Here is a 26839-nt window from a genome sequence, read left to right on the forward strand (position 1 = left end):
ATTGAAACCGTACCCCAGCCCGAGCTTCTCCACGTGCAGGTACACGTGTACGGAGTTTAAGCTGTGCTTACAGTCGGTGAATGTTCTGATTACGGGGCTGTGTATGTTCAGAGAGGAAAATTAAATCAGCAAACAGGGGAGCCAGGAGGCCCATCCACTCCGGTTTGGGTTCTTTATGGCTAGGGGCTTTGGGAAATCCATACCGTGAAAAGGTGGGTGACAATCCACGCAGACGTTTGTCTCCTGGCTGATTTACAACGTTAGCTACAGATCTTTTTCTCCTTCGTAAGGTAGAGAGTGAGTCCTATTGCGAGCTGCATCCTGACACATCACAGAGCAATTTCCAACTAGTGGCTCTTCTGGATAATGCCCTGCGCCTCATTTTCCACGTTAGAAGGTGTAAATGCTATGGTAACAAGGGATGACACTGTGCCCCCCAGCCCAGGCCCACGCTGCTGTCACGATGATGGCATGAGTAGGTCGCTCTGCACTGAGCAGGGCCATGCTTCTCTGGAACTTACCGAAGGAGCCGTTTAGATGTCTTTCCCAGCATCACTAAAGGACGCAGGCCTGGCGGCAGTGGCCCAGGTACTAAAGGGTTTTGAAAGTAGCTGCCGCTGCTGCTGTATAGTTAGGAGGATTGTCGTTTGCAAAAATGGGCAAAATATGCCCTCCAAGGATGTGTAGAACCTAATCTGGCCAGATCTACCCAACCACAGTAATTTTGCTGCTGTGGGCAAAACGCCTTCCCGGTGTAGGTTTGAGCTGACAGATTACTGAGGGAAATTTTTGTCTTGCCCACTCTCCCAGATTATTCAGCTTACTTTTGAACACAGCCCTCCAGTTAGATCGTGTGCTGTAGACCTGGCACCCTGAACTGAATAATCTCTTTGCTGACAGCTGAAAAGTAAAGGCATCTGTGGCAATCAGATGGGGTACCTCAGGTTGGTTCCAGATGTCAAGCTGATTAATGTAGGAGTCAGGGCTGCCAGCAGCCAGTCTGCCTGAGCGCTCAGATCCCCAGGAAACAACCCTGGTGGTTGTGGCATCAGTGGTAGAGACAGACGCACGGATACTGAACAGACGCCAGGCCTTCTGCATCAGCTTCGTACAACGCCCAGAGAGTTGTGGACTCCTCCAGTGTGCAAACTCCGGCACATAAAACTTTTCAGCCATTTTTCATGTTCCCTAATGCAGGGCGTTTGTTCCATTAAATTAACATCAGTGTTTCTTTGCCAGAAGTCCAACCCAGGAAGGCCTCTGGGGTGCGGGTGGGGAGCCCAATACAAAGTTGGGATCTTTGTGATGCTAAAACAGCCCCTTTCCATAGTTCTTTTGATTTTCCAAAGCACTGGTCGTATTTGCTTCTTTTCTTACTTGTAGCTTACATCCCTGTGAAGAAGGTTGAGGAAGCTGATCCAGGGCCATGTTTTGAATACTCTGTGGACGTAAGGTGCCACTGTTGTTCCTTATCTCCACTATGGGCCACTGCGAGGTGGATGAACGGTCTGTGGAAGGTGTTGCACAGGAACCTCCAGCTCATCACCCACCGCCCCTGCTCACTCTCTTAGACCAACGTTTCTCAAAGTGCTGTCCCCGGACCAGCAGCACCAGCATTACCCGAGACCTACTGGATCAGAGCCTCTGGGAGTGCGGCCCAGCAATCTGGTCCAAGAAGCCCTTCAGGTGATTCTAATGCACATTCAGGTTTGATAACGACTGGCGAAGCCAAAAGGTCCCAGTTCAGGTTTCCTGACCCCCAGGGCCCAGTGGACATAATGATGAAACTCCATACGCTGTTTTCAAAATGTCCTGAAACTTAGTGGAAATCATACTCTTAATGTTACTTTTTAAAAATTGCATATTTCATTACATATGGCTGATAAATGGAAGTCAGGAAAGGAAATGAATGATTAATCAATGCCATTCGGTGTTCTTTCATTCCTGCAATCCCTCATTTAGTGGTTTATTGGCTATCTGATATGCTCTGTGCTAGATACTGGGAGATCCAAAGATGGCGGGGTCCCTGTTCTTGAGATAACTATAGGATTGCTATAAACAGATTATTGCAGTACAATATAACAAGTACTGAAAGGCAGATTTAAACAGGGCTGTTGTAGAAAAAAAATCTTCTGAAAAACTTGGGGGAAAAAATCTTCAGACTGAGCCATGTTGCTTCAAGGCTCCATGCTTGAACTTGGACAGTGGGGCTGGGAGAGGAGAGATGGGGCAGCAGGACAACTCCCAGGTGGAGACCTGCTCCCCACTCTTCGTTCCCCAACAGCCCAGCTGAGAAGCAGCAGAAACACCAGCCCACTTCTGGGTCCGGGGTCTGCCCCCCTCTTGGAAACTCCCACCTTTTTCCCGGGCAGCAACATTTCTGCCTGTGAGAAGCCGTGAGAGAGCCTGAAACAGGCTCACAGAAGCTCTGCGTTAGTGAGGAGAACTTGAGAACAGGACCCTCAGCATGTTTTTGTAGGCCTGCCTCACCTTTTATGATGATGGGCGGTTATCTAAAAGGCACTTCTCTGTTTAACCAGGACTCGAAACCAAGTGAAGTATCAGCTGGACTCAGAGTCTGTTTGGAGAATATTTCAGTTCATTCCAGTACAATGACTTTGGAAAATATATAGGTTTAATTTCAGTTTAACTATTTCACAAGTCTTTGTCTTGTTTTAAAAAAAAAATCCACTAATATGGGGTTTATGTTTCAGAAAAACAATACTCTCTGGGTTAATTTGCTTTGAGATTACAGGAGATGTGTCCTCATTTGTCAGGTTCTTGTTCTAGAGCCCCAAGCCTAAGCAGATGAAGGGCCTCGCTCTCCGGTTTACTTCCTGTCTGTGTGTAATTCCCCTTCAGAATGTCTGTGTGTGCCAAGTTCACCCAGCAAAACAGACCAGGAGGCGGGCGGGGCGGGGGGGCACGGATGTTAACACAGGGAAACGTCACTGGTAACGACCGAAACCTCTACCGAGGACATTAGCAATCGCTTTCTTCTGTGGGGGGTGCTTCTGGTTCTAAATGAGGTGTTAGTGTTGGTGGGGTGATCACCTTGTCTGACTGAATTATGATGAGAAAACAACCCAGTTGCCTGCAGAGCCCAACACAAACCTCAGAACTGCTTAACTCATCCGTCAAACAAATTGTACTTTAGGAAATGCAGGACAGAGAAAAATGCACGAAAGAAAAGGAGATTTATTTATTTGTACAAAAAGAGAACGACAGGCGTTTGAGTGGATCCAAATAGCATTTAGGGAGAAAAAAATGTGATTCATTGCCAGCTATTAAATCTTGTTTATCCTTCTTTAAACTAACCAGAAACACGTTTTGGAAACACGCTCGTTAACAGTTTAAGCATTGAAAGCATCCTGTTGGAGCGGCGTCTGCCTTCCCTGCCCTCTGAGGGGCAGACAAGGGGGTGAAGCAGGAGAGCACTGTTTCAAGAGTCCTGGGCAAGGGATGAATTTCCAGTCCTGCTTACGATGCTCACCCTCAGACCCTGGGAGAATTCCTTTGGTGTCCTCAGAGAGGGATGCCCGCCTCACGGCAGTGGCAAGGAGGTCCGTGTTTATAGGGTGGTTTCCAATGAAAGGTCCCGAGGGATATAAAACATTTCCCCAAAAACACAGTCATTGAGGAAGTGACGTGTCCTTCCAAAAGCGCCATTTTCCTGTCAGCCGTCATTACCACAGCATCTCCTGGACCAGCAGCTGACCTCATCAGTGCTGACCCCAGACATAGCTAGGTGACTGAAATTCTTCAGAGCGCTTGACGAGGATCTGAAAAACTTGCTGAAATCCGGTACCTGGTGGGAGAACCCCCTCCAGGCTGTAGCATGCTGTGGTGGCCTTTTCCAGGCCGGCCCGCAGGTCCCGACAGAGAGCAGCCTTTCATAGCTGCTTGTACTGCCACACGCCACGCCCTCCACAGGCCCCCGCCCCCTGCACTCACTGGCTTAAATGCATTAGCATCAGTATTTGGGTCACTGATGCCCTTGTAATTAGAGGGGCTATGCCTCCCATAGACCATAGGGATTCACTTTATTTAATTAATTACAAAAACATACACATTTCTGGAAAAAAGCCATTAGCATCTTTCTGCTTTTGAAGCCAATGATTCCACCATAAGGATTATGTAGGGTTTGTGGTCTCAGTGGTGTCTAGAGAGGGGACTCTGCTGAGTTTAAGGCCACCAAAAGGCCCGAGTGGACTCATTAGATCCCCAAAACTACTCTCCCCCCACCTCCCACCAAGCGGTCCAGGCAGAGGCAAGATCCATGCAATGGTTTGCTGACTTTCAAGCCCCAGGGCACTCGGTGAGGCCAAGTGCTCTTTGCCTGTGCCAGCCTCTGCCCCTCCTCATTCCTCCTAACCTTCAGCTTTTCTCTTTTGCCCAACACATTATGTTCCCTCACATATTTCTATCAACATTATAAATTCCTTGAGGACAAGAACTGTCTTATTCATTTTTGCATCCCCTCTCTTAGCAGAGCACCCACCACATAAAGTCAGGCATGGAAAAACAGTGGTTAAAACAGGTCCTCGGGCAAGTGGACGTAGGGCCTTCTGAGCTGCCGGCATCACGAACCATGTAGGCTAGGTGTGCGCAGCTGCGAGGTGCGGGTGAAGGCACACTTCCCCCCGGACAGCTGCCTTAGTACCTAGTGTTAGGAAGACTCTCCTTTTTCATTTTCATTAACTCTACAAACAATATTTCAACCGTCACCACCACCGCTACAAAAAACCCAGCCTTCATCATCGTCCTGTGGGTTTCCTCAGCATCTGCGCATTGAGGGTGAGAATCCGTTTGAACTATTGCAGCAGTGCCTGTGGGATTAATTTGATGAGCAGAACATAAAATAGAGAGGCTGGAGGAAGACACACTTAGATTAGAAGACAGGTGTGCCTTTTCTTCTGGCCGGTTGACCCGGGTAGCAATTTATAGAGGGAATGAAGAGGAAGGCACAGAGCATAATATTAGTTCAGAAATGTCCTATGTGCATTCTTCCAGAAGGTGCAGGGAGCATCACTAAGTCCCTCTTGTCTCAGAAGGAAAATTTGGGCATGAGATGGGCCAAGGCAGAGCGTTAGCAAGGGGTCCAGCCTCGTAGTTCTCTAACTCACCACAGAGTGCAATGATCAAGGGAAGAAAGACTTCGAAAAGTAAATAAAGTTTCCGGGTGCCATAGAGGGAAAATTTGTGTCCCCCCAAATTCATACGTTGAATCTAATCCTCAATATTGTGGAATTTGGAGGTGGGACCTGTGGGAGGTGCTTAGGTCATGATGGAGGAGCCCCATGAATGGGATTAATGACCTTATAAGAGAGACCTAGGGAGCTCCCTCAGCCCTTCCGCCCTGTGAGGACAGCGAGAAAATGGGCGTCTGCAAACCAGAAGAGGGTCCTCACCAGAACCCGACTGTGCTGACAGCCTGCCCTCGGACTTCCAGCCTCTGGAACTGTGAGAAATAAATTTCTGTTGTTTCTAGGCCACCCAATCTATGGTAGTTTGTTACAGCAGCCAGAACAAAGACATCAGGCTAGTACTTAAAAAAATGAAAAAAATCTTATCGACTCTTTGCATCTATTCACTCGACTACCTGACCCACGTTTTGGTGCTTCTGGGAAGAACAGCGGTGGATGCAATGTGGATGGGACCACAGGCTTGTGGGAGGACCGGAGCAGTAGGCAGGACGCAGTGGGAGCTCCGTGCAAGGGTCCTCTGACTCTGGCTTCCTTTGCCACATCACCGTCTACTTCCCCTTTCCAGGGAGGCTGCAGTCCCGACCACATTCCTGCGGGCACCAAGGGCTCACATGGCACCCTCCATGCCCAGAGCTTCATACCCAGAAGCGTGGCAGCAAGGACAGCACTGCGGTCGTTTTGCCCCACACTCCTGCACTGAGGACAAGAACGTCAAGAAGTAATGAAGTTCATGATGTGGCAATTCCACTCCTAGGTATGGGTAACCCAAGAGGACTGAAACGTATCTTCACATAAAAGCTTACACACAAATGTCCACAACGGCACTATTCATAATAGCCAAAGAGTGGAAACAATCCTTATGTTTGTCGACTGAGGAATGGATCAACAAGTGTGGTATGTCCATACACTGGAATATTACTCAGCACAAGAGGGAATGAAGTACAGATACACGCTCTAATATGGATACACCTTGGAAACATTATGCTAAGTGGAAGAAGCCAGACACAAAAGGCCACGTATTGTATGATTCCATTCAGATGAACTATCCTGAATCAGCAAATCCACAGAGACGAGACAGAAAGTAGATTTGTGGTTGCAAAGGGTTGGGGGAAGGGAGAATGGGGAGTGACTGTTAACGGGTATGGGGTTTCTTTTTGGGGTGATGGAAATGTTTTGGAATTATGTATGGTGATGGTTACTCAACACTGTGAATATACTAAAACTCACCAAATTGTACACTTTAAAATGGTGAAGTTTATCTCAATAAAAAAATGCAATTAGGAGTGGGCCCCATGGCTGAGTGGTCAAGTTCGTGTGCTCTGCTTCAGTGGCCTGGTGTTTCACTGGTTCGGATCACTGGTTCGGATCCCAGGTGCAGACATGGCTCTGCTGGTCAGGCCATGCTGAGGTGGCGTCCCACATAGCAGAGCCAGAAGGACCTACAACTAGAATATACAGCCATGTATGGGGGTTTTGGGGAGAAGAAGAAGAAAAAGAGGGTTGGCAACAGAGGTTAGCTCAGGTGCCAATCTAAAAAAAAAAAGAAAATTTTAAAAAAATGCAATAAAAAAAAAAGTAATGAAGTCCAATCTCGAGGAAGCAGCAGCCCCCTTTCCTTCTTTCTGCCCTCCCTGAGCCAACTGGGAACCTTGTTCCAACACTTGCACACCCCAGACCTGCGTTTTGGGCCCGTCTGTCGGCTCTTCCATCTCTGCTTCTGCCCTCCAGCCACAGCTCTGCTCTCCAGCGACGGTCCTTGCCGACTCGAGGAGGTCCTCAGTTCTGAAGGTTCCTTTCGGGCCTGCGTTGTGCGCTGGGGGCCTGGCTCATCTAGACAGAGTGCTGATCACCGCTCTGTCTCCGGGCGCCCCTGCTCCTGCGGAAGCGGGATTTCCCGGATGTTGGAAAGCAGTGGGGAGGCCGGTTTAACAGACTGACCGAGAAACAAGACCTGGCAGAATGCCAGCTCAGGCAGTCTGTTCTTTTCTGCTGCTGTCATTTCTGCTGTCACGAGACAAAACCTTGGGGTGGAGAGATGCCTCCATCGTGGCAATCCTGAGGGCCCCTCAGTTTGCTCCCCTTCTGCCTGCCCCCTCCTCAGCAGGTGCCACCACACGCTCCTCCTTCAGGCCGCTTGTGTGGAATCCACACATCTGTTTAGACACAAGTGTGAGGGTTTCTCAGGGCACAGACCCCATCACAGTGGCAGCTCGTGCACTCGCTGTGCCCACTCACAGAGGTCCCCTGGCTGCGACCTCACGCCCCTCCCTGCCCACCTCCTTGATCCATGACTTCCTGCCCTGCTCTCTGGGTGGACCACGTCCTTTCCTCCCTGTCACAGGTGCCTCCCTCTGGGCATTCCCGAGCCTCGCTTACCACTCACCCATTTCAGATGAGCGCATCACCCATTTCAGGGACCCTTTTATTCCAGAGGTGACTCTGAAGGGCAGGTAGAATGGGAAGCTTTCTATCATCCTGGTTCTGGCGAGGAGAGGGAGCTCACAGTTCAGGAGAGGCTTTTAAGCAGGCGTGCCTGGAGAGGAGACGCCACTGACGCAGCGCTGGCTCATCCCCACCAAAGTAGTGTAAGCAGATTAATGAAAACGGAGGTCTGGATTTATCTTTTTTATTGACGAATAAATCCCAGAATAGTGCAGGGGGTTGAAAATATTCAAGTGATTTGCATCAGAACTCTGGCCACTGTTTGGTCCACGAGGAGTGCCGGTGGGACAAGGCTGGTTTAGTGAACACACAGAGCCCTGATAAGGAGCAGCTTGCTGAGCTGTCTCCTGCAGGCTGGGCGCGTGTGTCCTCAGTTGTGTTGGTGGGTTAGCCAGAGGCTGTGGTGTAAGCAGCAGACGGGGATCCTGGAGGACCCAAGTTGGGAGAATTTGTTGGTGGTTCTTGTGATCACAGGTGGACAGGGAGCCCGGAGAAGCAGCTTGGGCATCAGCAGAAACGCAGACCGCTCCAGAGTGAGGAAGCTCATAGTATGGGGGCGATGCCATGGCAGGAACAGTCTGGATAAGGCAAAGCTGCTGCCCTATGTCGCTGGGTGTTCAGAGTCCTGAGAGGAAACATCCAATTGGTCGAGTTCTTGTCACAGGCACGCCAGCAGCTAATCTAACTCGATGAGAGGGAAAAGTCCCTCAGCTTCGGTGATGGGAAGTGGATACAGACCCACCACAATTACACACAAGGGGACGAGGTGCATCCCCTCAAGGAAATCAGAGTGCTAACTAGGAGAAGGGGACGGATACTAGGTGGACAAAATCAACCACTGTTTCTTTCATTTGAAGGAAAGGAAATCACTTGAAACAAGCTAAATTGAACGATAACTTCTCTCTGAATGAGGGTGTCCAGTTATCTGGGGTGAAATGATCAAGTGCTTACACTGAGGCCTTGATTTTATGGAAGTTCTGGCAAAGGTGCTATCTGGGTATAAACTAAAGGAGTATCTGGAAGCATTCCTCACTCTCCTGCTCAGCTGGTTGAGATTTGCCTGTTGCAGTGGAGACAAAGTGAGCTAGAACATGGAGCAATTATATAGTGAATCTGAATCAGATTAGGTGAGGTAAGCTGAGTAAACCTACTTTGTGTGGGGGTGTTCAGTCGTTTTTTTCCTGTTGAAAGATTTTATAGGTGATGGCACTTCAGGTACAGAGGGGGTGGCACAAAGAGACTCATAACGCACATACGACCTCTATGTAATTCTTTAGCATCTGCGGAGAATGCATGTATTTCCCATTCACATGTGCTCTCAGCCAATGAGAACAGCATGGCACCAAGAGCATCTCATCATCCTGCACGTGCAGTGAGCTGATGAGGGCCGGCTGGGTGATCCTGGGTTAGACAACATTGCTAAGTGCAGTGTTTACGTTGCTGGGGCCTCTCCTGCCATTTATATTTTGTTCTGGCAAACAGCGTTGAACCCTGATGGCTGAAAAAGGTCTACCGTGATCGTGTCAGACGTGTTCCAAAGAAACAGAGGCGAGGATCATGCTGGACCACGTTTTAAATTTTATAGCAGCTCGTGCCCCCTGAAGGAGACAGTTGAGCAAACACAGGGTAAAGTTCAGCAGGCAATTAGGGATTGGTGGAAGTTCTTTGACATGGTGGAAGAGATCACAAATATCACAGCAGCCTCGGAGGGTTTAGCAACAGTTATGTGAACGGGAGCTGGAGGAACTGTCTCCAGAGGCACATCAGGACCTCAAGGAGCTGGAAAGAACAGAAGTGCAATTGCCAGGGCACAGTCCGCTCAGTGTCCAGAGCGAGCGGTCAGGCAGGGCCCCCTCTCCCGGAAGCGCCTTGTCCTCACTGCAGGGAGGGCGCCTGTACCAAGACGCAGCCGGCCTCCAGGAGCTGCTCTTTCCCCATGGTTTCTCAGAGAGTTGACTCAGCTTTCCACTCTTGCGGGCAAGTCAGCGGGGCTTTAGAAGAAGAGCAGTCCGTTTATCTCTATAGGATTCAGCGTGGGTTTGTGGTTGCAATAGCTATTCTATGAGGACTCTTGGTGGATAAACCACAGGTAACAGTCTTCACGCCTCTTTGCATGTAATCTTAGTAATAAAGTGCCTGGGCAATGTTTTATTGATTGTTGAGAATTATGAATAATAATGGTTGTGTTTGCTGGAGAGCTTCTGGGGAAAGATGATTAGAAACATATTTTTGTCGTGGCAATGAAACAATTGTCATGTTAGTTTTAAAGGAATTCTTCTAAAAGAATTTGGGTTAATTCTTTTTAAAGAAAGGCTTCTAAAATAAAGACCAAGATGCAATGCTAAAATTAATGATTTGCTGGGGCTGGCCCCGTGGCCGAGTGGTTAAGTTCGCGCGCTCCGCTGCAGGCGGCCCAGTGTTTCGTTGGTTCGAATCCTGGGCGCGGACATGGCACTGCTCATCAAACCACGCTGAGGCAGCGTCCCACATGCCACAACTAGAAGGACCCACAACGAAGAATATACAACTATGTACCGGGGGGCTTTGGGGAGAAAAAGGAAAAAAATAAAATCTTTAAAAAAAAAAAATTAATGATTTGCTTGGACAACTTAGAAATCAGTTTGTAAGAAGTACAATTAGTAATAAAAAACTAAAACATAAGATTTGTTGCTATGGTTATGCAGCCCCACCTCCAGGAAATTTGGCTTCAAGGAGCCGGCATGTTGAATGGAGTCCAACTATCCAGGTTCCCTCATATTCTTGGGCTTTTTAATACAAGAACCATGTATTTTCATACAAGTTTATAAAATATTCTGAAAATACTTAAAATCTGTGTCAATTTGAACAGGATTGAAATGGCAGTGACTAAAGTATTTGTCTCACTTATAATATAGCTTCTTCTAAAAAACGGAGAAATGTGGAAGGAGTATTTCACAGTCCTAGAAAGCTCCATCTTTTAATTATAAATCTCTAGACACAGCCTAGAATGGATTCTTTATAAAATCAAACATTAAGATAGAGTCAATATTATGCCTGTGACCTAACATATTCCTCTTGGTTAGATTCAGGGGGCAAATACGTTCATGTCCCCGTTAATACATGATTCTTACCATTTCTCAAGCTTTAACACAAGGATATGAAATCACAGCACTTTAGCATCATGGAAGGGGTCATTGACTGGGGTATCAGCACCAATTAGGAGGCTGTCATAACAATTTGAGTGGGCAGTGGTGCAAGGTAGACAGTGAGAAGTAGTTGGATCGAGAATAATTTCTGAAAGAAGACTCAGTAGGTTTTGCTGGAGGATTGCGTGTGAGTGTGAGGGAGGAGTCAGAGGTGACTCCAAGGTTTTCCATCTGAGCAGACGGAAGGATGGACTCGCCATTGACTGCCATAAGGAGGGTTGGAAGGACAGCAAGCTTTAGGGGAGAACTCAAGAGTGTGATTCTGAACTGCTAAGTTTGAGATGCCTTTGAGACTTCCAAGGGAAGATGCCAAGGAGTCAGCTGGAGTAAGAGTCTGTGTGTAGGTGAGAGGTCTGGGCTGGACAGAGAAATCTGCAAGTCATTAGTGCACACGTGGTATTCAAAGACTTGGAAGTGAGGAAAGATGAGAAGAGGACTGAGGACAGAGAACCGTGAGACGTGCCGATGCACAGAACCAGCAAAGGAAACTGTGAAGAAGTGGCCTGAGACGGAGGGGGAGAGCCAGGGGAGCGGGTGTCCCAGAAAACAAAAGAATGCTGTTCCAGAGGAAAGGAGCAATTGCCTCTGTCAACTGCTCCTAAAAAATTGAGAAAGTTGAGAACTGAGGAATAGGGAGACCAACTGTCCAGGTTTGCCCAGGACTCTCCTGGTTTTAGCACTGAAAGTCCTGTGTCCTAAGAAATCCCTCAGTTCCAAGTAAACTGGGACAGTTGGTCACCCTGCCAGTGAGAAGTGGTCATGAGTGATGTAGGTAAGAAAAGTTTGCATAGAATAGTGGGGACCCAAACCCTGAGCAGAATGGGTTGGTTTTAAGAGAGAACAGGTGAAATTATTGTTACATAATATATACCACGATATTGCTACATGGTTATTCTTACATAGTATTAAAGTTATATAAGAAAATTCTTTATTTTTTACAGACATGTCCTGAAGTGTTTGAGTGAAATGTCATGTTGTCCGGGACTTACTTTAAAATACTTCAGTGCGGAAAAAAAGAAATGAAGCAAATAAGTACCACATTCATAACTGTTAACCCTGGGCGATGTTATAGTATTCTCTATTTTTATATATGATTGAAAGTATTCATAATAAAAAGTTTTTAAAAACTTAAAGGATGTGAATGGGAGGAAAGGAATTAGAGGCAGCAGAAATGCACAAATCTTTTGAGGAGTTCTGCTATGAAGGAGATGAATAAATGGGCAGTACTTGGATGGTCTCGATGGGACAAGTTCCAGGGTGTTTGGGTGCTGCTCTGGGAACATGGACGAGACGGGCAGGGCGGGGCACATGCAGGTGTGCCGTCCTCGAGCAGGCAGAGGGGATGGTGCCATGGGATACAGGTGGAGGGCTGGTCTTGGAGACCATGGTGCTGAGCTCACCACAGCTAACAGGAAGGCGGTGGAGAGGATGGGCACAGGTGCAGAGAGAGGGGTGGTCATGCCGGTGGGAGGCGATGCACTGTCTTGTGATGGCTTCAGTTGTTTCGGTGAAGGAGGAAGCAAGGTCAAAGGCTGAGGGTGAGGCATGAGGGGGATTTGGCGATCAAGGAGAGAGGAAGAGAGGTGAAGGAGTCAGAGAAAGAGAGAGAGATGGAGTTGACTAGAGAAATGCGACAAGGTTGTCAGGCAGCTCTATCAGTCTCTGTGAGGCTGAGAGCCGTGAGTAAGTGTAGGACTGCTGGTGATGGAGGCCCCCTGGTGCCCTGTCCCCATCCTCCCGGTGATCCCCTTCCACGATGACTACGAACACTGCCAGCTCTCCATCCGAGGGCTTTGTTCTGGCCGCGGGGGCCTGCTCAGGAAGGGCTGAGGAGTTACTGCCTCCGAAGGAGCTCTTGACCGATGATGGACGGCGGGCTCTGGCGGATAAACACCCAGCTTCCTCAGCACTCGGTTGAGATACTGCCGAGTCACGTTCAACACACTTGTGGTCCCAGTGGAGCCCCAGTTACCTGCAGCGATAGCTTGCTTATTGGTACATCTTTACTGGTTTTCTGGCCTTCCCTCCCAACCCCTGGCTCTTCGACTGATGTTTCCTAGGATGGTTTCCCAGAAACTATTCACACCGCAATCCTTGTCTTGGAGATTTCTTGATGGAAAATAAAATCGAAGACAGTGATCCGTGTCAGTTCTCGAGAGCAGATGCTGAGGGCATGGAGAATTCTATTTAACGGGGTTGAGCACCTCATAGGTTGAAACACTGTTCCAGGCACTGAGGAAATGCTTCTAAACAAAAGAAATAAACATCTCTGCCTCGGGGACCTGACATTCTAGAGGAGAGAAAGCAATGCGTGTTATGCAGGAGGCCGTGGTTCCTAGGTGGGTGGCAAAACTGGACCTCCAGAGGGAGACGGGTCTTAGGGACTGATTACTCAGGGTCTGCCCCGTGCCAGTTGTTTTCAACATGCTGGCTAGCTTACCCCCTAGTGTGCAGTGGGTAGTATTGAGCCCCGGCTTAGAGAGGCTCAAAAGGGTGAGTTTCCCAAGACAACGGCGTTAAATTTGCAGAGCAGGGATTGGAGTGCGGGTCTCTGACCTCAGGGACCACTGTCCTAACCACTACACTGCGTTGCCTCTCAGCTTCTATTGAGAGCAGGGGTGCTGATGGAGTCAGGACCGTCAGCTCTCTCCCTCTAACTCGGTCATGTAGTGACACCACAGCTGCAGCCTCACTGGAAACCAGCCTTTCCCTCTGTAACCACTTGACCTCCTTAAGCCATCTGGCTCTCAGGTTAATTTCCATTTAGCTACAGATGCAAATCTAAAGGCAAGACCCTGAGTCCTGGAGCTCTTTCACATTCTCTTTAGATGCCAGTTCCCACTGTGCAGTAAGGAAAGACTGAAGAAGCTCAACGATCTGCCCACATCACCCAATGATCAGCAGCAGCGCCCTCATAGTCCTGGCTCCAAGTTACGCTCTGAGTCCTTGACGGCACTTCTGAATTATCATTGTAAAAGTATATTTTTGTGTGACCATGAGCACAGGAGAAAGCAGAAGCAGAAAAGGGAATTGTCCAGCCAGGGAAGGCCGTGAGATGTGGCTCTCAGACCCAAACTGCGTATGTGAGTGGGCGTTACTTCCACACGGACGCTGGGCTGCACTCAGCCATGCATGCGTGTGTGCACGTACGTATTATGCATGTATGCGTGCCTGTACTCCAGTGCCCTGCCTCAGTGGAGGCTGGGGCCGCCTGCAGGCATCCAGGAGGCTGTCTGCTAACACTCCCTGTGAGGTGGGTCCAGAGAACTGCTGCCCCTCGGGATGAGCCCCAGAAGCCCACCCACCAAGGCCTGGAGCCCGCTGCCCTCCTACGAGCAGTCTGCATCTCACCTTTCTTTCATCCTGAACAACTTATTTCCTGTTGTGCCCGGGGAAGGCTGCAGCCTGTGACTCAGGGCAAGGTACGCGAGCATGGGGGTGCTGACGGGCTGCAGGGTTGCCCCAGGCCCTCATGTGGGCCACTGTGGGGCAGGGATGTGGGTAGTGAGCACCAACGCATCCTCTCTCTTCACCAGCTCCGGGGACGCTTGCCCTGGTCACCATACCCAGAGGACCTTAAGAAGAAGGAGCATTTTACAACGTTGAGTTTCCCGCTGGAAGTTAAAACAAGAAACGCAGCAGCGGGGGTTTGCTCCATCCGGCTGCCTGAGAGCAGCTGCTGCCCAGCCTCGGCAGCCCCCAGCGAGCGGAGAGCAGAACTCGCCCCGGGGAGGCGCCCCTTCCATCCAAGCCAAACTTCCCTCAGTGACTTCACTGAGAGGCGGTTTACGACATCAAGAGAAACTCCACGCGTTTGTTTGTAATAACTTCGGGATTTTATGGACCCACAAGAGGGTGTGATTTAAGAAAACTTTAGCAAGCTATTCCAAATACTAAAGTTTTGAAACTTGCTATGCCAAATAATCATCAATGGACATATTTCAACATTAAGAATGAAAAGCTGCAGCAGAACTCCTTTTGAGCAGGGTTTTGGAAGTGGAGAGGTTTGAGAATGTATATTTTTGGTCATGACATCCTGGGGTCCTAGGAAAAGACAACTGGATTTCCAGGAACCCATTAGGAACAACATATGACCTAATAGAAGTGGGTGCATGCAGTGCCTCCCTTGTGGGGCATTAGCCCTATAAATAACCTAGAAAACACACGGGCTGATCCCTTCTCTGTTGCTTCACTTTGAACATGGTGTTGGAGCGAATTACATGATGTTTTCACTAGGATTTTTAAGACAAAATAATTGAAAGTTTACCAGGAAAGAGAGTGAGCTAAGAATGGCCCCTTACTACAGTAATATGATATTTTTTGAGTTCCCATTCTGTTAGCAATTGTGTGTTAGCGATGTTTTTATTTCCTTAAATAGCCAACATTATAAACCTTTAGAAATGCTTTTGAACCATATTCAACCCTCTCCTTCTGCTGGAAGCGTGCAGGACCCAGTGCAGGAGACACGAACTCCCCACCATCAGGTCTTGGCCTTTGAACTCCTGGAGACGCACGTTGAAGTGGGTGGCTGCGTGCACCCGATCACCTGCTCATCTCGTAACTACATGCCATGCGTTCTCCTTGTAAACTCAGAATCTGTCTCCTACCCCCGCCCCACTCAATGACCTTCTTGAAGGCACGGTGAACTCTTGTCTCTGTTCACAGCCCAGGCCTCACTGCTGCACCGTTGTTGAATAAGGTTACTGTGTATTTACCGTGCTGAGCACTCTGCTCAACCCTGAGGCCGGGGCAAGGAGCAGTCTGCAAAGTGGCCGCCACTCTTGGGCAGCTCAAGTCCTACAGAAAGAGAATTACCATTTCAGAGAAAAAGTCGAGACCTTAGAGATATAGGAACAATCGAAGAGCAATGTATGGGTTATACGAGGCATATAAAGCTATGTCGTTTACAGACAATTCATCCCTGACTCATGACAACACTTTGAGGGGTATCACTCTCCCTGTTTTTCCAGTGAGGAAACCAAGAATCCAGGGGTCAACGCGTTTCCACCAGGTCACAGAGCAATAAGGAGTGAAGTTGGCTCTTTCATCCCCAAGTTTGGTCCTTGCCGCTTCAACCTTCCTCTCCCCACGCTTTTCCCCAAGTTAGGACATTGACACGTGTACACCTATTTTTTTTCTTTTAATAACACTTTAACTGAGATATAGTTCACATATCATAAAATTCACCCTTTAAAGTTGTAATTCAGTGGTTTTTAGTATATTCTCAAAGTTGTAATCATCCTCTCTAATTCCAGAACATTTCCATCACCCCCAAAAGAAACCCCATACCCATTAGCAATCATCCTCCATTCTGCCCTCCTCCAGCCCCTTGCAAACGTGAATCTACTTCCTGTCTCTGTGGCTTTGCCTTGTTCTGAATGTTTCATATACAAGGAATCATGCAATATGTGGCCTTTTGCGTCTGGCTTATCTCACTTTGCATAACATTCTCAAGGTTCATCCGTGTGGTAGCATGTGTCAGAACTTCATTCCTTTTTGTGGCAGAATAATATTCCATGGTATGGATATACCACATGTTGTTTATCTATTCATTAGTTGATGGATATCGGATTGTTTCCACTTTTCGGCTACTAGAAATAGTGCTGCTATGAACATTTGTGTACAAGTCTTTGTGTGACGATATGTTTTCAGTTCTCTTGGGTATATACCTAGGAGTGGGAATTGCTGAGTCCTGTGCTAACTCTATGTATGTACTAACATTTTGAGGAACTTCCATACTGTTTTCCAAAGTGAATGCTCCATTTTACATTCCCACCAGCAACCTGTGAGGGTCACGATTTCTCTAAATCTCACCAACTCTTCTTATTTTCTGTTTTTTCATTATAGCCGTCCTCTTGGATGTGAAGTGATATCTCATCATGGTTTTGATTTGCATTTCCCTGATGACTAACAATGTTGAACATCTTTCCATGTGCTTATTTGTCATTTGTACACCTTCTCTGGAAAAACGTCTATTCAAACCCTGTGCTCATTCTTTAATTGGGTTATTTGTTTTTTTCTTATTGTTTTATTCTTATTTCTTACTTGACTACCATGGAGCTGTGTAGGAGAGATGGAATTAGAGCAAGTTAAAACGCCAGCTAGGGTCTGTCCCCGTGGCGTTGTGGTTAAGTTGACGTGCTCCACTTCAGCAGCCCAGGGTTCGTGGGTTCAGATCCCCGGCACAGACCTACACACCGCTAATCAAGCCATGCTGTGGTGGCGTCCCACATACAAAATAGAGGAAGATTGACACAGATGCTAGCTCAGTGACAATCTTCTTCAAGCAAAACAGAGGAAGATTGGCAACAGATGTTAGCTCAGGGCCAATCTTCCTCACCGAAAAAACAAAAAAACCCCACTGGCTAAACCCCATCTAGGATTGTCTAGGGTTCTGGGTTCAAATTCTGACCTAACTATTTAGTCAACTGAGTAAGTCGCCCAGCCTTGCTGGCTCAGTTTCTTTCTCTACGGAACAAGATTATTATGTGTTTCAAAAGAAATTGTAACTGACAATGCCAAGTGCTGGCTAGGATGTAGAGTAGCAGGACTCCCATCCAGCGCTGGTGGGAACGCAAAGTGGCACAGCTGCTGTGGAAAACAGTTTGGCGGTTTTGAATAAAGTTCAACACACGCTTACCATACGATGTGGCAGCCTCGTTCCCAGATACTTACCAACATGAAGGGAAAACTTACGTCCACGCCAAGACCTATATGGGAATTTTTATAGCAGCTTTGTTCATGATCACCAAAACCTAGGGGGAAAATATCCTTTAACTTGTGAAAAGATAAACAAATATACAAATAGCACAAATAATTCCATAAATACAATTATATTCAAAAATAAAAATGAACAATTTACTGATGTTCCTGATAACATGGATGAGTCTCAATGCATTATGCTAAGTGAAAGGAGCCAGTCACGAAAGACAGCACAGGGTACGATTTTATTTCTATGATGTTCTGGGCAAGGCAGTGATTGCCAGGGCTGGGGTGGGAAAAGAGGTTGACTACTGCTATGGTCTGAATGCTTGTGTTGCCCCCAAATTCATGTGTTGAAACCTAAACCCCCATGCGATGGTGTTAGGAGCTGGGGCCTTTGGGGGGTGACTGGGTCATGGGGGGGTGCCCTCGTGAGCAGGATGAGTGCTCTCATAAAAGAGACCCCAGAGAGCTCCCTAGCCCCTTTTGCCTCACATGTTTTAGGAGAACACAGCAAAAAGACTGCTGTCTGTGAACCGGGGAAAACCTTACCAGACACCAGATCTGCCGGCGCTATGATCTTGGCCTTCTCAGGCTCCAGAACTGTGAGAAAGAAATGTTTGCTGTTTATAAGCCGCCTAGTCTCTTGTTTTGTTTTAGCAGCCCAAACGGACTGAGAGAACGACAGTGTTATGCAAAAATTTGGGGGTGGGGGTGATGTAACTGTTTAATATCTTGACGGTACTAGTTACATGATTGGTGTATTTGTCAAAACATGCAAACCTGGACACTGAAAAGGGTGAATTTTATTATACGTAATTGATAAACCTACTTAAATAAACAAATTAAGCCCGATAGGAATAGAAAGAAAAAGGAGTTCTACTGCTCTCTGCAGACAGCAAATCTTGAACCCTGAGGTTCTGGTCATCTCTTAGGTTCCTCCCTCCCTGCAGGTGGCTGCTTGGGTCTGACCCGTAGACGCCCAGATATCTGAGTTGAAGGGGGTCTTGGAACTGCTTCAGTTTACCCAGAGCTTTGTGCTGTGGTCACGTCCTCCTAGGACAAGTGTGTAGCAATCCCATTCTCCAGAGTGTGCTGGGCAGGACCCTAGGGGAGGCTGCAGCAGCAGTAAGACGCTGAGTGACACCGTAGCATCGTTTTAACCTCCATGGAAACATCGTCACCACGTCCTGATTCTGATTATGTCCATAGCTGGAGCTATTTTCTGCTATTATTAAATAACCCCCCGCCCCCCCCCCGCCCCCACTACACCCCTGGGCCAGCTTTGCTTGGCCTGTAGGCAGGGACCACAGTGCAGAGAGGATGGGCCAGAGGCACCATTAAAAGAAGCTGCGGGAAGATACAGGATATAGTGTGGAAACTATTGAGTCTTCCACTTTTTTTCTGCAGTATCTTACAGAGCCATTCTGGGGTGATGTCAGCATTTGCTTAGCTACAACTTTGAAATTTATATGAAAGACAACCAGTTAAAGAGAGGTCAGGAAAAGGAAAACAAGTGGCACCAGCCAGCGAGGAAAATGGACGTGTCTTAAACATTCGAGAGGGAGAAGCTTACCACTCTGCGCTGATGATGTACGGTTGCCCAGGGCACGCGTCCTCCGGGCGTGGGTTTGGCACGGATGGGCTGCCTTCTGGTGCGAAGCTCCGGGAAGAGGCTGGGCCAGCCTGCTCCCTCACTGTGACGGAGGTGGAGTGGTCCTAACTCTCAGACTTCACCCTTCTTTTGCTGTCTTGCACTTTCCCCCAGAGCCGGATTAGGATTTCTGGTAATACACTGCTCATGCAGCAATGTTAGGGAAGGAAATCCCTGGGGGGCAGGGCGGCATGGAGAAGTGGCCATAGCTTCCTGAGCCTTCTAAAGCTGCTGTCCCCTTCCTGCTTGGTTTCTTCTGTTGGGAGAGTGGGCCACCAGGAGGGGAGCAGACTCGTGGTGTGAGGCGCCTGGGGAGCCTGCTCCTTTCCCTCCAGCTCAGGGAAGCTGCATTTTGAGCCGGGGTGTTAGGCGGCATTCTGTAGGTCTTGGATTCCCTCTGGGCTTTTGGTGGGTGCGTCTGAGACCGCGGTGTGCAGTGAGCTACGACAGACGCCAACAGCTGCAAGTATTTTCAGATGCATAGCTGGGGCTTTGGTGGGAAACACATTGGCAGTGTGTGTGCATTTGAGGGGGGTGGGAGAGGGGAGACAAGGCTCTGAGTAAGTCACCTTTTCAAACAGATCCTTCAGTATGACTGTGCTGCCTGCTAAAAATGGCAACACGATGAGGAAGGTCAGCAGCTCCATGATATGGGAGATTTGCTCTGAACTCTGGCCACAAAAGACTCTCCCTTTAATACTGGCTGAGGGTCAGAGAGATTTTACAAAAGCAGCACGAAATCGCTAAAAGGTCTCTAGATGACACAGCCTCTCATTTCTGACAGTTCTCAAGATAACTTGAAGGTCTCCCTGCCTTTTGTTGGCTCATCCTACTCAGCCAGGTGGGTAGTACTAAAAAAGACGAGCAGTGAAGGATAGCAGGCTGGGGGCAGCTGCTGCCCAGGGTCACCAGGGTGCTGTGCAGGTGGCAGCCCTGGCTCCTTGAAGACCACTCAGCCATGAAGCCAAGGAAAGGAGCTCTGGGAAGCTCCCTGAAATCACTCCACACTTCATCTGTCACCCCCTGCACTCTAGGCCCCTTTCTCAGGTGGCCCGCTCTCCCCCTACCTCCAAAGTGGGGGCTTCCAGTACCTTGACCCTCTTTGTTCAATCTCAGTCCATAGGTTGCTAAGTTTGCGTTAGCAATATACCTGTTGCATATTATAGTATGGTTTTTTTCGTTTTGTTGTGCAACTGTCATGACTATGCATCTCCAGAACTTTTTCATCTTGTAAAACTGAAACTCTGCACCCATGAAACACTAACTCCCCATTCCTCCCTCTCCCAGCCCCTGGCAACCACCATTCTACTTTCTGTCTCTACAATTTTCACTACTCTGGGAACCTCATGTAAATGGAAGCATATAGTATTTATCTTTTTGTGACTGGCTTATTTCCTTTAACATAACGTCCTCAAGGTTCATCCATGCTATAGCGTATGTCAGAATTTCCTTCCTTTTTAAGGCTGAATAATATTCCATTGTATGTATATGCCACATTTTGCTTATCCATTCATCCGTTGAAGGACACTTGGGCTGTTTCCACATTTTGGTTATTATAAATAATGTTGCTATGCACGTGAGTGTGCAAATACTGATTTGAGACCCTCCTTTCAATTCTTTTGGGCGTATGCCCAGAAGTGGGATTGCTGGATCATATGAGAGTTCTATTTTTAATTTTTTGAGGACCCGCCAGACTGTTTTCCACAGCGCTGTACCGTTTTACATTCCCAAACACAGTGTACAAGGGTTCTGCTTTCTCCACATCCTTGCCAACGCCTGTCTTCTGTTGTTTTGATAATCTTCATCCCAGTGGGTGTGAGGTGGTATCTCGTTGTAGTTTTGGTGTGCATTCCCTAATGATTATTGACGTTGAATATCTTTTCATGTGCTTACTGGCCATTTGTATATCTTCTTTGGAGAAATATCTATTCAATTCCTTTGCCCATTGATGAATTAGGTTTTTTGCTGTTGAATTTTGGGCATTCTGTATATATTCTGGATATCAATCTCTTATCAGATATGTGATTTGCAAATATTTTCTCCCTCTGATAATTTTTTTTTTTAAAGATTTTATTTTTTCCTTTTTCTCCCCAAAGTCCCCCGGTACATAGTTGTATATTCTTCGTTGTGGGTCCTTCTAGTTGTGGCATGTGGGACGCTGCCTCAGCGTGGTTTGATGAGCAGTGCCATGTCCGCACTGAGGATTCGAACCAACAAAACACTGGGCCGCCTGCAGCGGAGCGTGCGAACTTAACCGCTCGGCCACGGGGCCAGCCCCTATAATTTTTAACGATAAATATTTAACCCATACCGGACCAGTTATCAATAGTATTGGTAACTAACATCCAGCCTTTGCTATGTGCTGGGCTTGCTAAGTACTTTACATACATCTCATTTAATCCTTCAGACAATGCTAAGTAATTATACCAAATTTGTAGACCAGGAAACAGTGGTAAACTAAGTGAACTCAGGGATTTGAATTTGGGTCTGTTGACTGAAAAACCCTGAGCATATGTTCTACACTAGATTGCTTGAAGGGACTGCACAGCCTGAGGGCCTGACGTACAGCCAGCAAATTCTATGGCAAGTCACAAGACCTAGGTTCTAGCCTTGACTCTGCCGCTGATGGAGGTACTGTATTGGGCTGAATGGTGGCCCACAAAAAGGTATGTCCATGTCCTAATCCTTATAATCTGTGATTCCTGCCTTGTATGGGAGAAGAAAGAATATTGCCTTAAACAGCAAAAGATGTGATTAGTGATCCTGAGAGGAGGAGCTTATCCTGGCTTACTGGATGGGTCCTGCATGCCTTCATCTTTATAGGAAAGACGCAGAGGGAGGTAACACAGATGGAAGAGGAGAACACAGAGAGCCTCACAGAGGAGAAGGCAATGTGGAAACGGAGAGAGAGGTGCGGCCACAAGCCAAGGAATGCCGACGGCACCAGAAGCTGGGGGAGCAAGGCCGGATCCTTCCCCAGTGCCTCCACAGGGAGCACGGCCATGCCATCACCTCGATTTTGGACTTCTGGCCAGAATCTGTTCGGGAATACATTTCTGTTGTTTAAGCCAGCCAGCTTGCGGTATTTGTTACAGCAGCCACAGGAAACTCACGCGGGACGGGACCTTGGACACATGAGTTACGCCTCCGTGCAATGAGTGTGTGGGGTGAGACCAAGGTTTGGCTTGGCTGCTGCAGTGGAATTACCTACCACTGGCGTCACCAAAACTTAAAAACGCCTCGAGGTTTGAGCATCACCCCAGTGTAAGTGAAGCAGAACCACCTGGGTGCGGGCTCAGAAAACAGCAATTGTGAAAGCTCTCCAGGTGATTGGAGGGGGGCCCAGGGTGCAGACCCCCTGGTTTCCACATCTACACCCTCAAGGCTCTGAGAGTCTGTGAGTCTCACAGAACAGAACTCAGCATTCCCTGTCATCGCCTTCCTCCAAAGCCTCAAGGAACGCTGTGAACTTCTGAGCAGGAGAGAGCCAGGGCTTTCCAGGACAGAAATGGATGTCAAGGGAGTCCTCCCGGGACCGCAGAGGGGAAGGGAGAGTTTAGGGAGAAAGGGAAGAGGCCAGCAGGGCAGCGGGCGAAATGGAAACGCCTGGGAGGTCTGGGGAGCCTGCAATAACATTGGGTCGGACAACGGAGGGGGCTGTGGGGCCAGGGGGAGGCACCTGTGAAAATAGCAAATACTCAAGCCAGAGACGGTCCACATCCTGCCCTGGCTCCTACAGGTTCCCCACAGAGGCAGGGATCACAGGGCGAGGGCGATGCGTCTCCCACGGTGTCAGCGTCCCCAACGGCCTGGTCAGGAATTTGACAGGGGGACTAGCTCAGAGGCTACAGGGACATCTGAGAAAGGCATACGAGAGAGATAGAGGGAGCCACGGTCAGATCATCGTTCCCAAAGATATGGCTTTAACCTCTGCCCCCTCCTGCCTGCCAGCTCTGGGAGATCCTGACAAGCCAAGAAACTTCTTTAAAAGCGATGGGTGGGGGGTGTGGGCCGGGGGAGGGCCTCTGCCAGGCGCCGTCATCCCCCCTCCACCACACAGCTGACAGACACTTGAGAACTTTTCTTCCCAAGCCTGTATCCTGCTGGTTCAGGGCAAAGTGTGCAGCTTTCCCACCAGGATCAGCGAGGAAATGGCCTGGTTTGGACTCAAAACAGACTGATTTGTTTTCCCAACGTGGCCTCAGCTCAGTTCAGGGAGCCCCAGCAATGCCCATTTTTCCAGGGTGCCTCTCCCTCTCCGCCTCCCTCCCTGCTCTGGGAGCAAATCACCCAGTGTCTGCAAGGCTCCTGCTTCTTGTTTGACATCCCTTATTTACAAAGCAAACAGAATGTTCCTTTTAACACACATCATGCTAACTTTATTAATGCAGAAAACAATCCCAGGGGGCCGACCCGGGGGACCCTTGAAACCTGCCAGCACAAACTCTTCAAACGCTCAGTGCGCCAGATCCTCCAGGACAATATTTCACACAATGGAGTAAAAATAATATTTTTCTTTGGGCCTTTCCAGCCGCTTTTGTGGCGAGCAGACAGAAATTATTTTCTTTCTCTGCTCCCAGAGCAGAAATCTGGACGAAGCTGCGTTTATTTGTTTAACACAATGATTTCATCCTAAATGTCTCGACAGCAAATAGTTGGTGGTTTAATAAAGGGCCTTTGAAAAGAGGCTGGAGCTGGGAGATGCAAGGCATGCAGCTGTCAGGGCCCCGCGGCCACAGGCTGCTGTGACTGGAGTGGAAGAGGACTGCGTACCTTCCTCGAGCTGTGGGGGAGCTCTGGGTGTGGGGCGCGTCCTCACTCCCAGATAAGGACGATCTGTGCTGCCTCCATCCTGGAGAAGGAGGCTCACCATTTGATCACAAATGCTACATCGCCCCCAAGACCAGCTCTGTCAGATACAGACAGACACAAACCCAAAAGCAGATACTCAGACGTGCTTGGAGAAAAGAGGCCTTCTGTACTCATTCTTGCCTTCCTCTGATGAGAAATTTTGTCCCAAGTTAACCAAATGTTGGTTGCTGTTCTGATGCCAGCCTGGAGTTCAGCAGCCAGGCTGCTGATTAGAGGGAGGGAGGGGAACACGGCCGGCTCAGGCCTATTGACTCTCCCATCAAGCAGAACGCTTCGCTCCCGCCAACGAGGTCTTCCAGCCTGCAATTAGAGGTGTCAACGAGAAACGCAGACAGGCTTATTTGCGCTTCACTTTTTCTCCTGGGGAAGAACTGTCAGGGGGAGTGGAATGGAACAAATACACACAGAGGAAAAGAGCCAGAGAGGTGGTGAATGGTATAAAAACTGCCCAGGTGGTCCCAGATCCTCAGAGTCCCTCGCTAAGCTCCCTCACTTTACAGAGGAGGATGGAGGCCCAGAGAGGGGCAGGGACATGTCTGAGGGCGCACAGCTGTCAGAGAGCGCTGACTGGAACCCAGGCGTCTAACTGTCAGAATAAAGGGGGAAAGAGCCCAGAAGAGCCTCACAGCTGACAAAATCAAAATGCTGAATAATGAGTCTCATTTTTGCCAATTAGGACTTGGATGGACCATCTGATTTGGTTTCTGGAACAACTGATGAGGGTGTGACTCGGTTCCCAAGACCCAGCAATGAGGAGAATATCCATCTACACTCACAGATATATTTTCGATCATAAAAGTAATGCTAATTCATTGACAATTACATAAAATACATGCAAGTTTAAACAAGATGACAAAGATATAATTATTATAGACTTATAATTATATATATATTAAAGACATAATTATATATATATTAAAGACATAATTATATATATTAAAGACATTATTATAATTACTTTTCATAATGTATAACTGTTAACTCATTGGAATATCTCCTCTCAGTATTTTTTCCTTGTTTCTATATGCTTACTTATTTATTTACAAAGTTAAGATCCTAATTGTTTTACTTTAAAAATGATTTAATTTGTTCTTAAGCATCTCGCCACTTGGTTGACAGTGTCTGCAAAGCCTGACCTTTGAAAGGCTGGCTATGTGGTATTCCATCATGTTATATGACTGTCTTGACTCCTTTCCCCAGTGCCCCGAGGCTGCTCATAGGACCCAATATCTTCTAGCGAGTCTTAAGGAGCAGTCTCTGAAAGGCTGTCAGGCTGCGCGGAGTGGCCCCTAAATTCTTGCAGCAATTAAAATCCCTTTCCTGCACCTCAGAGCCGCTTCAGGTCGCCTTCAAGTCCAACTGCCTGCTCCCTCCCAGCTCTCTTTCACCCTTCCCATTTCTTCTCTCTTTTTTGCTACTTCCTTCCCAGACCTGAAGCAGGCAGATATTCATTCCTTACATCGCTGCGGTATTTTACAACCTCAAAGAGTTTTATAGCAATGCCCTCATATGATCTTCCTAAAAACCCTACAACACGGCCAAAGCAGAAGGATCCCAATTTTACATTCAACAAAGGCATTTGAGTGCCAACTGCGAGCACTTTGCTCGTCACTGAAGGAGGGACACAAATGAGTAAGTCCTCATCTCAAGGAACTTTGAGTCTAGCGGGGGCACTTTTAAGGACTTTGGTAGGTGACGGCTGCTGTTGTTATGGGCTTCAATGACTCACCTGCCATCACATGGCTAATGAATGAAGGGACCCAGCACGTCCTCCACTTTCTGTCCTCCGTCGTCCCCTTATACCACATCACAGTCATTCACGGATAGATTCAGAATCAGGGGGAATGGTCAGGGCAGAACGGGGAGGGAAAGGCTTTAGAGCTCCCTCCACCCCTCATCTCCAGCCCTACTGAGAGGTCCAATTATTTGAGATGCCGAGTTCCCTGAGAGGAGTCCGTTGAAGCTTTCTGCGTACTTGAGGTGGAGATGATATAATTTATCTATTTTTTTTTATAGATCTTTCACTTCTTTGGTTGTTTATTCCTAGGTATTTTATTCTTTTTGTTTCAGTTGTAAGTGGGATTGTATTCTTAATTCCTCTTTCTGCTACTTCATTGTTAGTGTATAGAAACACAACTGATTTTTGTATGTTGATTTTGTATCCTGCAACTTTACTGTATTCATTTATTATTTCTAAAAGTTTTTTGGTGGATTCTTTAGGGTTTTCTAAATATAAAATCATGTCATCCACAAATAGTGACAGTTTCACTTCTTCCTTTCCAATTTGGATCCCTTTTATTTCTTTTTCTTGCCTGATTGCTCTGGCTAAGATTTCCAATACCATGTTAAATGAGAGTGGTAAGAGTGGGCATCCTTATCTGGTTCCAGTTCTTAGAGGGATAGCTTTCAGTTTTTCTCCACTGAGAATGATATTAGCTGTGGGTTTGTCATATATGGCCTATATTATGTTGAGGTACTTTCATTCTATATCCATTTTATTCAGAGTTTTTATCGTAAACGGATGCTGTATATTGTCCAATGCTTTCTCTGCATCTATTGAGATAAGCATGTGATTTTTATTCTTCATTTTGCTAATGTGGTGTATCACATTGATTGATTTGTAGATGTTGAACTGTCACTGCATCCCTGAAATAAATCCCACTTGATCATGATGTGTGATCTTTTTAATGTATTGTTGTATTCTATGTGCCAGTATTTTGTTGAGGATTTTTGCATCGATGTTTATCAGTGATATTGGCCTGTAATTTTCTTTTTTT

The 26839-nt window shown here is 47.6% G+C and overlaps 1 long non-coding RNA gene across 2 annotated transcripts in view; it reads left to right on the forward strand.

The window, feature by feature from the left end:
- The window catches only part of LOC139075182 (uncharacterized), a 56754-nt gene that overhangs the window by 9057 nt on the left and 20858 nt on the right, over positions 1-26839 (forward strand). Inside the window, exon 2 of one of the 2 annotated variants that reach the window (XR_011525321.1) lies at positions 1384-1686. The exons of the other annotated variant lie outside the window; for it this stretch is intronic. This is a non-coding gene — a long non-coding RNA (uncharacterized lncRNA). The remainder of the gene's footprint in view (positions 1-1383; positions 1687-26839) is intronic. 2 annotated transcript variants of the gene reach the window in all.

Source organism: Equus przewalskii, chromosome 13, assembly GCF_037783145.1.
Source record: "Equus przewalskii isolate Varuska chromosome 13, EquPr2, whole genome shotgun sequence".
In the NCBI taxonomy this organism is placed as follows: Eukaryota; Metazoa; Chordata; class Mammalia; order Perissodactyla; family Equidae; genus Equus; species Equus przewalskii.